Consider the following 12,801-nt stretch of genomic DNA (forward strand, 5'->3'; position numbering starts at 1 on the left):
GACTTGGATCTGTCAAGGCGGGACCATCACCTTACTTTCATTTTTGCCATTTCGGGCTGGTTTCTCAAAAATGTTATCAGTTTTAAATTAAGTTCACAATAATTACTTAACAGGTAAAAATCAATGATATATGACGGATATCATCTTATACGTGTTATAAACCAAAAGTGTAAGCAGTTACTCTAATGAAGGCATTTTGTAGTTAATTGGCAAAATGTCTACATTTATAAGTATAGCTATTCCGATTAATCAACTGTGCATACCATTTACATAATTATATGTTTTCTTTGCATTTTGAAAATGTTAAACCATAACATCATTATGAATATCCAAAAATTGTATTAAAAAGTAAATCTATGAGATACAATCGATGTTGCTGCAATTTTTCAATAATGAAAATTTTAAAAATATATAAATATGAAAACATATTAACCATGGTACATGTATGAAATTATCAGATTATCAACAGTCTCAATTAAAGTCCTCATTTCGTAAGTTTTATGGTCGATACAACGACCTTGTCAGCAAATACAATTTTCCACTATGTTGAATGCTGACTGACGTTTTTCATACTTATTGTTAGGTCATCATTAATCACCGACTTGTGTACGAATTTTTCCGTTTTCCGTATTACGACAAATAGCACACGGCGGGTGTGACCGATCAGCAGTGGATGCTCACTCCTCCATGGCATCTGATTTTTGCAAAGGTCTGTGTTTGGTCTGCTCCTGTTTTGTAATTTTCCTTTGGATTTTTGATATTGAACAGTGTTCGTTATCACCACATTTCTTAAGAAGCATTTGATATCCATAATTAATTATTTTTTTGGTGTGGATAGTTTGATTTACTTTTCTTTTGTCATATTTATTGTTTTATGTATGTACATGTACAAGGGTCTCCTTTAAAACGACCACTTCTGTACTTTTCCATGTTCAATAATTTAAATTTTTTAAATCATGTTGCAAAGCTTACAGAAATTTAAAAATATGACCTTTTTATATTTGATTCTGTCACCAACACCAGATATGAGAAGAGGGGTTTATTAATAGTCATTTAGCACGAAAAAAAAAATACATGTACACTCAACTCTCCCATTAATTCATGCATTAATTTATGCTAGTGAAATGAGTTACGTATGCAAATAGTATCAATCATACCCAACATCTACAATATATAGCATGCTTTGAAGTAAATAAAGGTCTATATACGATATGTCTCATTTAATGGTTTTAAGCAATTATGAATCGGATACAACTTGGACCATGTGTGTAAATACTGTAATCAAAATGTAAGATTTATAGAAAATTTATATGTTGACTGTCTTCATGTCAAAAATAAAATTGGAAGAATAATCAAAAAGCAGGTTTAATTTTTTATAACATTTGATAAACAAATTATGCTTAATTTTTGATAATTTCAAAAATAGAAATATGTAAAGACTGCAAATTTAAACTTAATACTAAAAAACTTGCTACACTCAATTTAAACGCACTGATAAACTAATATTGCTTAAGAATTGTAAATTTACTGAGAATAATAAGCATTAGCATACTATAAACTATTATAGAATGTGCTTTTAAACGCTGCAATAAAATTGCAACTAAAGTACGTTATTCTTTCCCACTCTTTACCCTTTTCCACCCCTTTCTCCTCTATACTAAAAAAATAAAACTTTCATGGAGAAAGAGTCGATTGAAGAAAATGTGTGTCAGTGCTTGTGCATTTACCTGTGATTGTCGGTATATATCGACATTTACACTATCAATAAGACCATTATAACTTTTTGTAAATACTGTTATTGTAAAGAAATAATGTGAAAACTGAACATCGTGGGGGATTGAACTTTGTAAGCAGAATGTGTCAAACTACATTGTCCAGGTATTTTGTATATGGCTCAATGAAGCTGATGTCTTCATGGCTTGTTACTCGGGTTAATAACCGATAAAATATCAGCACAAAAAATTGACAACAAATGAATGCATATCATTCATGTTTAAAAAAAATTACCATTGGTGTTGGATAAACATACAAACATTTGTTGGATAGACATACTTAGATTTTATTCTTTTTTTTATATCCATGCATTATCGTAAGTTAACTAAACATCTTCTTGGCATCTTAGATAAATTAGATTTACTTCAGGATTGTCGAGGAGTTTAATATTTGTTTGCTCTACATTTCCTTAATTATTTTAGTGCTTTAATGACTTTTTTTGCAGGTAAATGCAATAGAAATATTTATTTTTTATCCAATAACTAAAGACTATTGAAGTAAGTAATGGAAAAAAAAAACATTTTAAAATTTGAGATATAACTATTAATGAAAAAATGACAATTACAAAATGTCAACCATCTCAAAAACCCATCAAACGAAATAAATATTCAAAGCAGAGCAACACGGACCTCTAAAAAGATAGAGGTAGGATCAGGTGCCTAGGAGGAGTGAGCATCCTCTGCTGATCGGTCACACCCGCCTTGTGCTCTTTGTCGTAATCGGGGGAAAACGGGAAAGTCCATAGACATTCATGTGATTAATTATCGTCTAACAATTAGTATGAAAAAGTCAGCATGCGACCCAGTGAAAGATTGTATTTGCTGACGTTGTATCGTCCAAAGAACTTACAACAATATGACTTCAAACAAGACTTTTGATAGTCCTGTTTTATCAATTTGTTTGTCAGTAGCTTGCATCGCCTGAGAAACTGTTCATGCGAAGAGCATGCCCTTGTGTATCGAATCAACTGAGAGACAAAAACACCATAAACATGTGATGAAGGTATACTGCTACATAAGTAAGAAAAGTTGACTACAGAAAACTTGAAGCCATTGCGTTTATCCAAATATGAAACGGAAGACGCAGACTCAGTGGTATCTTTTATTTCAAGTTCACTGGGATAGATCGAGTCGACGTAGGAATGGAAATAACAATTGTTAATTGATAATACGTCGTCAATATACCCGAATGTTGAGTTGTAGGCCACAGTAATTGATTTATTTTTTCCACGTACAAGTTTTTGAATACATTCTGCTTCATAAGAATACAAAAATAGGTCTGCTAATAATGGGGCACAATTGGTACCCATGGTAATTCCAACACATTGTTGGAAGACTTGATTTCCACAAACTTCATAGATGTTGTCTCTCAGAAACTCAAGCATTTTTTAAAGTCAATTTCAGAGTACTTGTGTGTGCAAACAGAATGATTATTTTAAAAAAATCCTTACAATATCGTGATAATCTTTATATATTTGTACTCATTAGACGTTGCATTATTAAAATTGTACATACAAATTTTTTACTTTAAGAATCTTAAATACCTTGAATTTTTACTCTTCTCAGTCGATCTCTCTAAGTTACAGTCACTAAGGTATAAGAGTATATAGTTCTCCATATCCTAAGATTTGCATCAATAGCAAATAGTGCACCCATTCATAAATACGAGTATATCAGTAATACGATACTGGTCTTGCCTAAACATTCCGTTATTTCAAGAAAACACAGACTCACACACTCGTACATGATATTTAAATTAAGTAAAGTGTATGATAACTAATTAACAATAACCCTGGCAGTTATATAACTATTGTTATAATATAAGGAATATTCATTAGTGAAAAAAATGTCAATCGAAAAATGACCCAATATTTTCGTAAAAAAAGATTGATGAGGCAGCTCGCGTAAGAATATGAATACGTCAAATTTACATTTCTTGGGGATATGTGGTTTCTGAAATTACTTGTTTCCTTTAATTTTGTTTGGAAATCTGTTGTACCTTCGTGGGACAGCAGCGAGCGTTTTTAAAGTGAAGAATAAACAGACAGAAGAGTCTATCACATTGCAGGGTTGGGAACTATTAAACATGTGTGTCACCTCTACTGGCGATTTCCTAGTTACCAGCGATGATAAAAACTAAATCCAAAGTTATCCGTTACTCAGGATCTACAGAAATAAAAACAATTCAATATGACAAAGAAGTTAGGCCTCTGAACTCAGAAAACGCTAAAATTAAATACATCGCTGAGAACAGAAGCCATGATGTCTGTGTTGTTGACTTTGAGGCTGCTGCTGTAATGGTGGTGAATGAGGACATGGAATTCAAATGGAGATGCATCGTCATTCCTCAGTAACCATGAAGTAAACATTTAGGCCATGTTGTATCACAACAGACAGTCAAAAACATATCCTGGCAGCAGATTACATTAATCATTGTATCTATATTCTTGATCAGGATTGACAATTTCACCGATACATTGATAACTGTGATCTTAAGTATCCTTGGGGTGTATGCGTAGACAATAATGCCAATCTGTGTATAAATTTATCAAAGACAATGAAAGAAAATCGAATAATTAAGGTAAACACCATCCATTGCTAAAATGTGATGTAAAATTTGAAGTTTATCAAACGAAAGTGACAGGCTTTATTCTGTGCTAATATATCTTTAATTTCATTATTGGGATTTTCTATTGAATACATTCATAACTATAAATTTGATAGGGTAAGTAATGTAATATTCCTCTTCATTCATTTGTCATTAATAAGGATCAGGTTTATTTTTCATCGAAGAAACTTTATCTCATATCTATTAATGCTTTTGTTAAGCAGGATCAGAAGTATGTTCTTGTTCAGTGTTGAGCAATTTAGAATATACAACTATCGTATCATTTTGCGAATGCATTTTACAAACCTATGTAATATACAACTATTGTACGTACCAGGTAAGCACTGTGTTTATGTAATATATAAGTTTTGTATCACATCGCTTAAGCACTATACTATGTATGCATGCATGCATGCATGGATGGATGGATGGATGGATGTGTCACAATTTGTGTTAAAAGGCCTGGAAATTCCCTCGTTTATAAACTGAACTTTGAAAAGATAAAGAGGCAGAACCGTGAAAAAAACTTTATATACAGTGTAAAGAAAACATATAAAGCTAATGCATACAATCCTCTCTAAACACACATACACTCATACACTCAATTCACACACGCAAATAGCTGAAAAATCACACAACGCATTCACACAAATAATATTAACAAAAAATAAACAACCACCCTAAATACCCCCCAACATATATAAACAAAATACATAACCCGACTTTGGCTGATATCACTTATGAATACTAAGTCCGGACAATGCTTTTGAGAAGTTGTATTTTGATAAATAATTTCACCCGCAGCAGGTACGCGCATAGTTGAGACCACAATTCATGTTCATCATTGGTAGTAAGGATACATCACACGTTCATGTATATCGCATAAACTGGTACACGTGCGTAGACACACTGTCATGTAAACCAAACCTTTCGTCACGGATGTTACTGGACCATATCACCAGCTCATATAGTGCCCGTGCGTCTGCGTGTGTCACATGTCCCACGTTGACTATGGGTCCACTATGGTTAGCTTGTCGTTGTCCTGCACCCACGGATGATACCGTCATGTTTATAACCGATCACACCCACTCAGCTAGTCACCTAAAATTCAATTCATTGTCGGGTCCTCAGTGAATATTATAGCACTACACTGTTCAAAAACACACATTATATTCAACAGTCGGGCTACCATATTTTGAATTCTTATACAAACAAACACAAATGTCATAAAACACTTAGCAAAGGACAATATAGATATATAGACAATATAGATACTTAAGTATGCGCATTCTAAATTGAAATGATAATGAAAAATACTTCTCACTTACTGCTGTTCTCTCTCAACACGGTTTATCGTACTTTCACCACACAGGAATTCTATTCAAACACTCCACACAGGATTAGACATAGGCCACACAGGTCCTAAGACATATTGTCAAGCTCCACGAAGGTTCATACAGAAGGACACACCTTCTCTCATCAACGACCTGGCCGGAACTAACTCATGCACGAAAACCGGTCTAACAAACAATGACTAGCTGACCGTGGCACTTTATGGAGCGTCGTTACTCACACAAATTAATAGACTAATAAAACTTTAATTGAACATATATACAAAATTGTGTCAGTATGTGTGTATGTATGTATGTATGTATGTATGTATGTATGTATGTATGTATGTATGTATGTATGTATGTATGTATGTATGTATGTATGTATGTATGTATTAAATTACTATTGTAACATAGCGCTTAATCGTTTGATGTACATAATGTACAATTCTTGTAGCAAAACAGGTAACTGACAAGTGGCATGGTAAGTATGAGGATAGAGATGCATGTAAGTTTAAAAAAAACACTTTGAACACAATCCAAATGAAAAAAGGAAAATCAAAATTCCTTTTTTTTGACCCCGTTTTTCATATCTGCATCCATATAAACCCCTTTTTGCCAAAAATAAGCCTTTACAAGTCAAAGTTCATGGATTTTTCCTGAATAATTGACATTTAAATGCATTACACAGACATTTAAAATGAGTAACGTTCCTCTTATTCTTATAAAAACTTATGAAGCATCAGAGGAACGTTCCTCTTTACCTAAACTAAAATCTCTACATTTCATCTGAGGAACGTTCCTCTTTTCACTTCAACAGAAATCTTCACAAAGAATCTGAGGAACGTTCCTCTTACACTTCAACAGAAATCTTGACAAGTCATCTGAGGAACGTTCCTCTTTTCACTACAACTGAAATCTTCACGAGGAATCTTGAGGAACGTTCCTCTTTTCTTTTTAACTGAAACCTTTACATGGTACCTGAAGAATGTTCCAATTTCCTACATTTGAAAGTAAAAACAGCAATAAGCAAAATACCGGTAATCTTAAATTAAATAGGCATTTAAACATGTTATACTTTACGTAAATATTAAGGATGTTAACAAGTACTCGAGTACTTGACTAACGCTCAGTCCCGATGATGATCAGCTAAAATTTTCTAAGTTGATTACTCGATATAAAGTAAAAAAGAGTTTGAATTTGTAATATTTTGTATCGCGCCATTTTGGGTGCCCCTTGTGTATTTTTTAAGCGGCAAATACATGTACCCGGTATATTAATTGTTGTCAAAAATTGATCTTGTATTGTAGATCAAACTATAGCTAATTGTTTTCAATAAAAATACATAGGCATGTAATTAAGAATACCACTTTAATATTTCTTTTTATATTAAATATCAAGTTTAGTTTGTAATTGGATTAGATGTTTATATAATTAAACATTTAACTACATTAATAATTGTCTCAGTGCATATGGTTTTATAATTACTAAAAACATAAAGCTCGCATCCATCAAATTCAGGATGAAGTTCCCAAGTAGAGCTTCATTTTCCAGAAAGCACTTTCACTTAATTCGGTCTTTGATACATGGTTGCCATGAATCAAGGTTTATCTTCTGTTCTGTTTATCTTCTGTTCATACTGTGTGACTGGCTGGATGGCTTTTGAACTTTTCTGTGGCCTCATTGATTTCCTCCCAGGGGGGATGTCCAGATCTTCTATAGAATCTATGTATAATACATATTTGCATTAAAACTCATCATCGCTAAATAACTTCCTGTTATTTCATTTCATAATGAAGATCTGGTTGTAATGCTTATTTTTGTTAATAACACACAAATTCTCAAACATACATTTAGGTATTGACATTCTTTAAGGAGAAATACCCAGTATATTAAAGGTCACATAAGTTTTTCCCTGCTTAACTTGAAAGAGAGAGAGAAATTAGAGAGATGTACGTAGCACAAGAGAGAGAGAGAGAGAGAGAGAGAGAGAGAGAGAGAGAGAGAGAGAGATTTGTACAACAAATATTTCTCTTCAGATATATATACCTATATACCTAAATACGTTTAAACATTTACAGAATCCAAGCAGGATAATTAAGCCTGAATTTGATTTGAATCTACCAAACATTAATCAATACTCTTGAATTTCTGCTCTAGTCTTAAAACCGTGAGTGAAGTGATTGGTATTATTGCATTATTTGTTTTGGATGGCGACAGATCTTAACACTTCACATCAAATCCCAAAGCTATTGTTATCGGGGCCGGTCATTCTTGTGAGTATGAGAAATTATTTGTTTTAAGCCAGACAGCTGCGCAGATGGAATTTGCATCACTTAAATAAAGCAGGAATTATTAACCACGTCAAACAAGAAAGCTGTATAATTCAGATTCTGTTCATCCTACCAATTTAATGTTGCAGCAAGGGAATACTAGAATTCAGTAAATAAGCTTGATGAGCTTGGTCAAACTTATTTTTGTTTGAAATTTAGAAGCATAAATTATTCAGAATATTTGCTCATCATAAATTCTGACTTGTTATACTAAGGACTTTATGTTTGTTTCATCAAAATTCTCTTTAATTTTTTACATGCTCCCAAAAAAATGTGGGGGGGGGGACTCCATGTCTATTCACTTTTTGATATGTAAATTTAAAAAAATTGTTTGCTGTGAGAAAAAGTTAAGGGGGGGGGTCCCCCCCCCCCTACATCCTGATGCTACGTCCCTGCTTAAAAGGGTTGATTTAAAAATAGGGTGGGTTTTTTTTTAAAGAAAACACTGCAAATAAATGCATCTTGGCTGATAGAAGTGAGGATAAAAGGCAAACATTTCTGATGAAACAACATTCCCATGGATGATTTAGCATCAATATTCCCAAATCACTTAATTTGCGGTAACTCCTACCCCCTACCCCCCTTCCCCCGACAAAAAAATAAGATGAAGAATACACCTAACATTTCTCCCCTAAAAGAAAAGCTAATTTCGTGGAGGGATAGGACAAATCATCCAGTCATTCTTTAATTGAGTATTTATGTAGTATTTATTCCTTTTTAAGATATTAGTAATTCTCAGGCATGAATAACTTAATTATCATCAGTGCACTAGCTATAACTATATACCCGCTATCCATCTGCGCGTGCAACCAGATAATCTAAAAAAGTTGTAAAAATTAAAAGTCTACACCAAAGAAATTAATTGAAGAAATATATCTATAATTTGATAGTTCTAATGTTTTCAGTTTAGAAGTAAAGTGGATATATTACAAGGAGAGGACATACATAGGCTATGCCTGTTGTCCAATCCTATTGAATTTATTCAATAAAACATGTTTAAATAAATTAGAAGTAAAGTGAAAAAAGTCTTAATGATACCCGTTATCTAGTATTTTTGTTCAACTTAAATGTGCATACAATACATTTCAATATAATATAAACAGTCACCATGTTAAGTTTGTTCCTAAAACATCAATTTACCTGTCTTTAAGTTAAAATTAAACGGATAAGTAATGAACTTAGGAAAAAGTTCTTTCCTAAGATATAACTTAGTCTTAAGTTTGCTTTGTGAAATGGGCCCCTGTGCACTCATTAGATTAATCCTTTCACATTTGTACAGGTTACAATTGTGTGATAATTCATTTCGGCAGATTAACCATATATTTAATATTTAACTTTTTCTTAAATAGAGCATGTTCCTATTCCATATGACCTAATATCTGTTTATAATTTTCCTATTTACAAAGTCTGATTTGTAAGATCTAAAACTCACATCATGTAAATGGAGTTTATAGTGTTACTGAATTCATTTGTCCCAAGAGGGCCATTTTCCTAGCAATGGCGTTGATAAGGATTTGTAGGGGAAATTGATAACCTGTAAAATGAGAAGTGGCTAGCAGATTACGCTATTTCAAAAGAGCCTTGTGGGAGTAGTCCCAGAAGGACAGCTATAGTGTGAGATTAATTTTAAATTAAGAATAACAAACCTTAATCTTCAAGCATTTTCCATCCCGATCAAGCTCTGTCCAAATTAATGCTCCCCATCCTCTAGACCAGCAAACAAATCAAATGCAGTGATTCCAAATCAAATCCACCAGGCAAAATATTTTGTCACTGCCAATCATCATTACCTATAACATTACATTGTATTATGATTATATTTTAATTTTGCACATCATTTTCAAAATTTGATGATTACAATAATTTTTTTAAATATCAGATAATCAAGAATTTTGTATCAATTTAATTTAAATGCTTTAGATTTGCAATTACCTTGATTGTAGTAAATTAGCAGAAGAGCAAAAGAAACTCAGTTATGTATTTTAAGCGTTTGGATATAATTAAAGTATTTATTACCTTGATGCATGTATCCTGCAAAGTTTGCAACTGCAATTTCCAAACAATATTTCTGTTCTGCTTCATAAAGTACACATGCAGCGTTGATCTTAAATTAAATTTGCGACCACATTTTGCATCTGTTCCTAAAGCAGGGATCTGCTGTTGAAAGCTCTCAAATTTCACACAGTTACTATTATTAGCACACCCCGAACATCTTATCAGCATCCAGTTAGTGATTGACATCTGATAGAGGACCTTAGCATGTGCATGTAACAACAAGTTGTTACTCAGCTTGAAATGGCCAGCGGTGACATTAGCAAACCAAATGAAGCAGAGGAAGATGGGCTTTAGGTCATGACATTTCTATTGACCATGCATGCTGAGAAGTTATTTACAGAATATACTGGAGTATTTTGATATTAGATATTTTCTAGTTGAAAAACATAGGTACTCCAAGAAAGCCAAAAAGTGAGTTGGTTTTTTTTTACCTAAAATATCCTACTTCATAAATACCTGAGGTAGATTTGTAGATTTATCAAAACAACGAGTACACTATTGAATTATAGCTCGTGTATATTGTGATTTCATTAGGAAGGGGGTGGGGGTAATTGTTAGCTAGTGCAAGATATAATTTACATGTATATTAATATAATGATTGCATTTCATATGAGAACTGTAATTCAAATTTTACATCCTAATAATGTTTGTTACTATCATCCAGTTCAAAGAATTTGACAAATGCAAATTTCTGGTAACCTGATTGTTTTCTCAAAGCTTAGGTCCTGTCACACCAGATTGCATTCCCCCAGAGTTTCACGATACTGTTATATTTCTGGAATTGTTGTGAGTTCGCGGGGAAATTCAAAAACATTGTGCAGTTGTATTTTAAATTTTTACAAGGTGAAAATGTGACAGTTGACCAAGGGATTTCTACTCAGCTCCTGCAGCGTGTAACTGCATTCCTACAAACTTTTACTAACAAATGACTGCGCTCCAACTGAGTGCTCATAATGTGTTTAGAGTTGTGACCTCAAGTATAGGTGTGTGGGTGTGTGTGTGTGCACCCTTTTTCATCAGTCCTTATATTACTTAACCAACATCATATTGTTGTTTCAGGGGCTTGACACAAAGTTTTTGATTTTATATTTAAAATTGTTAAATTATGAGCTGCAAACCCGCTATCATCAGGAGTAATTTTGCACACTTGTTAAACAAGTTATTTAATAAGTGACATAATTAGCATGTCTTCTAAATTTCAATTGTGCTTACTAGCTACAAGTGCAATAGGGGTTTTAGTGAAAATCATCCCTGCAATAATAATCATCGCAATGTATCATATCAATTTGCATCATGATAGATATCAAAAATAAAATCAGGATTTTCCAGTAAAATGTTGACAATTGCACATCAATTATTTACAATTAATTTAAAGAAAACTTTTTTTAAGTCCAATTGCACAGAAGACGAACAGACTTATAGTTGGACGGACGGACAAGGTGATTCTTATATACCCCTAAACTTTGTTTGCGGGGGGGGGGGGAGGGGGGTATAGAAACAATAAACTTAAGGTCAGTCGCGGGTTTACAATTTTGCGCCCTCTGCACAAGATATTGCATAAGGAAATAGTTTTAATGTCGTAAAACACAAATGCAGAGTAAAATGTTCAAATATTCAGGTTATCATGTAACGTTTTTATATTTTTAAAATTTACTTATCTTAAAAATTATTTTAAAAAAAGTGAATCCTTAGAAAAATGTTCAGAAGTATTTTAATCATTTCGCCTCTTCTAGATCTTCAAAATTGATGTTATCCACCTCGAAGTCAACGTCTTACGATGACGTCAGTTGAGACTCTGAGTCTCCTTTAGAATGATTAATTAGTTTACTTTTGGTTTGTCAAAATCGTTGTTTCAATATGTCTTTTATTAGTTTTACAAAGAGGATTGTTGCTAGTCACATTTTGCGTAATGATTAAAATACTAAAAAAGGAAATGTTTTTAAGTCCTTGGGTGAGAAGTAAACATTTTGTTAAATAAAATGAGGAACTTTCCTCGAATGCATTGTAAAGATTTCAATTAAAGGAAAAAAGAGGAACGTTCCTCGGATGCTTTATACAAATTTCATGGAAAAAGTAAACAATCAACATGTGAAAGATTGTGCCTTCCTCAGATGCTTTATGTAGCTTTCAGATGAAGTGAAATGAGAAACGTTCCTAAGATACAGTGTAAAGATTTCAAGTCAAGAACGTTCCTCAGATGCTTTGTCAGGATTTCAGTTTATATAATGAAGTGAAAAGAGGAACGTTCCTCAGATGATTTGTCAAAATTTCTGTTGAAGTGAAAGAGGAACGTTCCTCAAGATGAATTGTCAGAATTTCTGTTGAAGTGAAAAGAGGAACGTTCCTCAGATTCTTTGTGAAGATTTCTGTTGAAGTGAAAAGAGGAACGTTCCTCAGATTCTTTGTGAAGATTTCTGTTGAAGTGAAAGAGGAACGTTCCTCAGATTCTTTGTGAAGATTTCTGTTGAAGTGAAAAGAGGAACGTTCCTAATATGAAATGTAGAGATTTTAGTTTGAGTAAAGAGGAACGTTCCTCTGAAGCTTCATAAGTTTTTATAAGAATAAGAGGAACGTTACTCATTTTAAATGTCTGTGTAATGCATTTAAATGTCAATGATGCAGAAAAATTCCATGAACTTTGACTTGTAAAGGTTTATTTTTGGCAAAAAGGGGTGTAAATGGATGCAGATATGAAAAACAGG

The 12,801-nt window shown here is 32.9% G+C and overlaps 1 long non-coding RNA gene across 1 annotated transcript; it reads right to left on the reverse strand.

The window, feature by feature from the left end:
• Window positions 1-6,996: 6,996 nt before the first annotated feature.
• LOC117692220 (uncharacterized) lies at window positions 6,997-12,574 on the reverse strand. Its single transcript, XR_010715074.1, has 3 exons — window positions 10,061-12,574; window positions 9,691-9,834; window positions 6,997-7,436 (listed from the first exon to the last, which is right to left on the reverse strand). It is a non-coding gene; the product is annotated as an uncharacterized lncRNA (long non-coding RNA).
• Window positions 12,575-12,801: the final 227 nt, after the last annotated feature.

Source organism: Magallana gigas, chromosome 1 (genome assembly GCF_963853765.1).
Source record: "Magallana gigas chromosome 1, xbMagGiga1.1, whole genome shotgun sequence".
Lineage (NCBI taxonomy): Eukaryota > Metazoa > Mollusca > Bivalvia > Ostreida > Ostreidae > Magallana > Magallana gigas.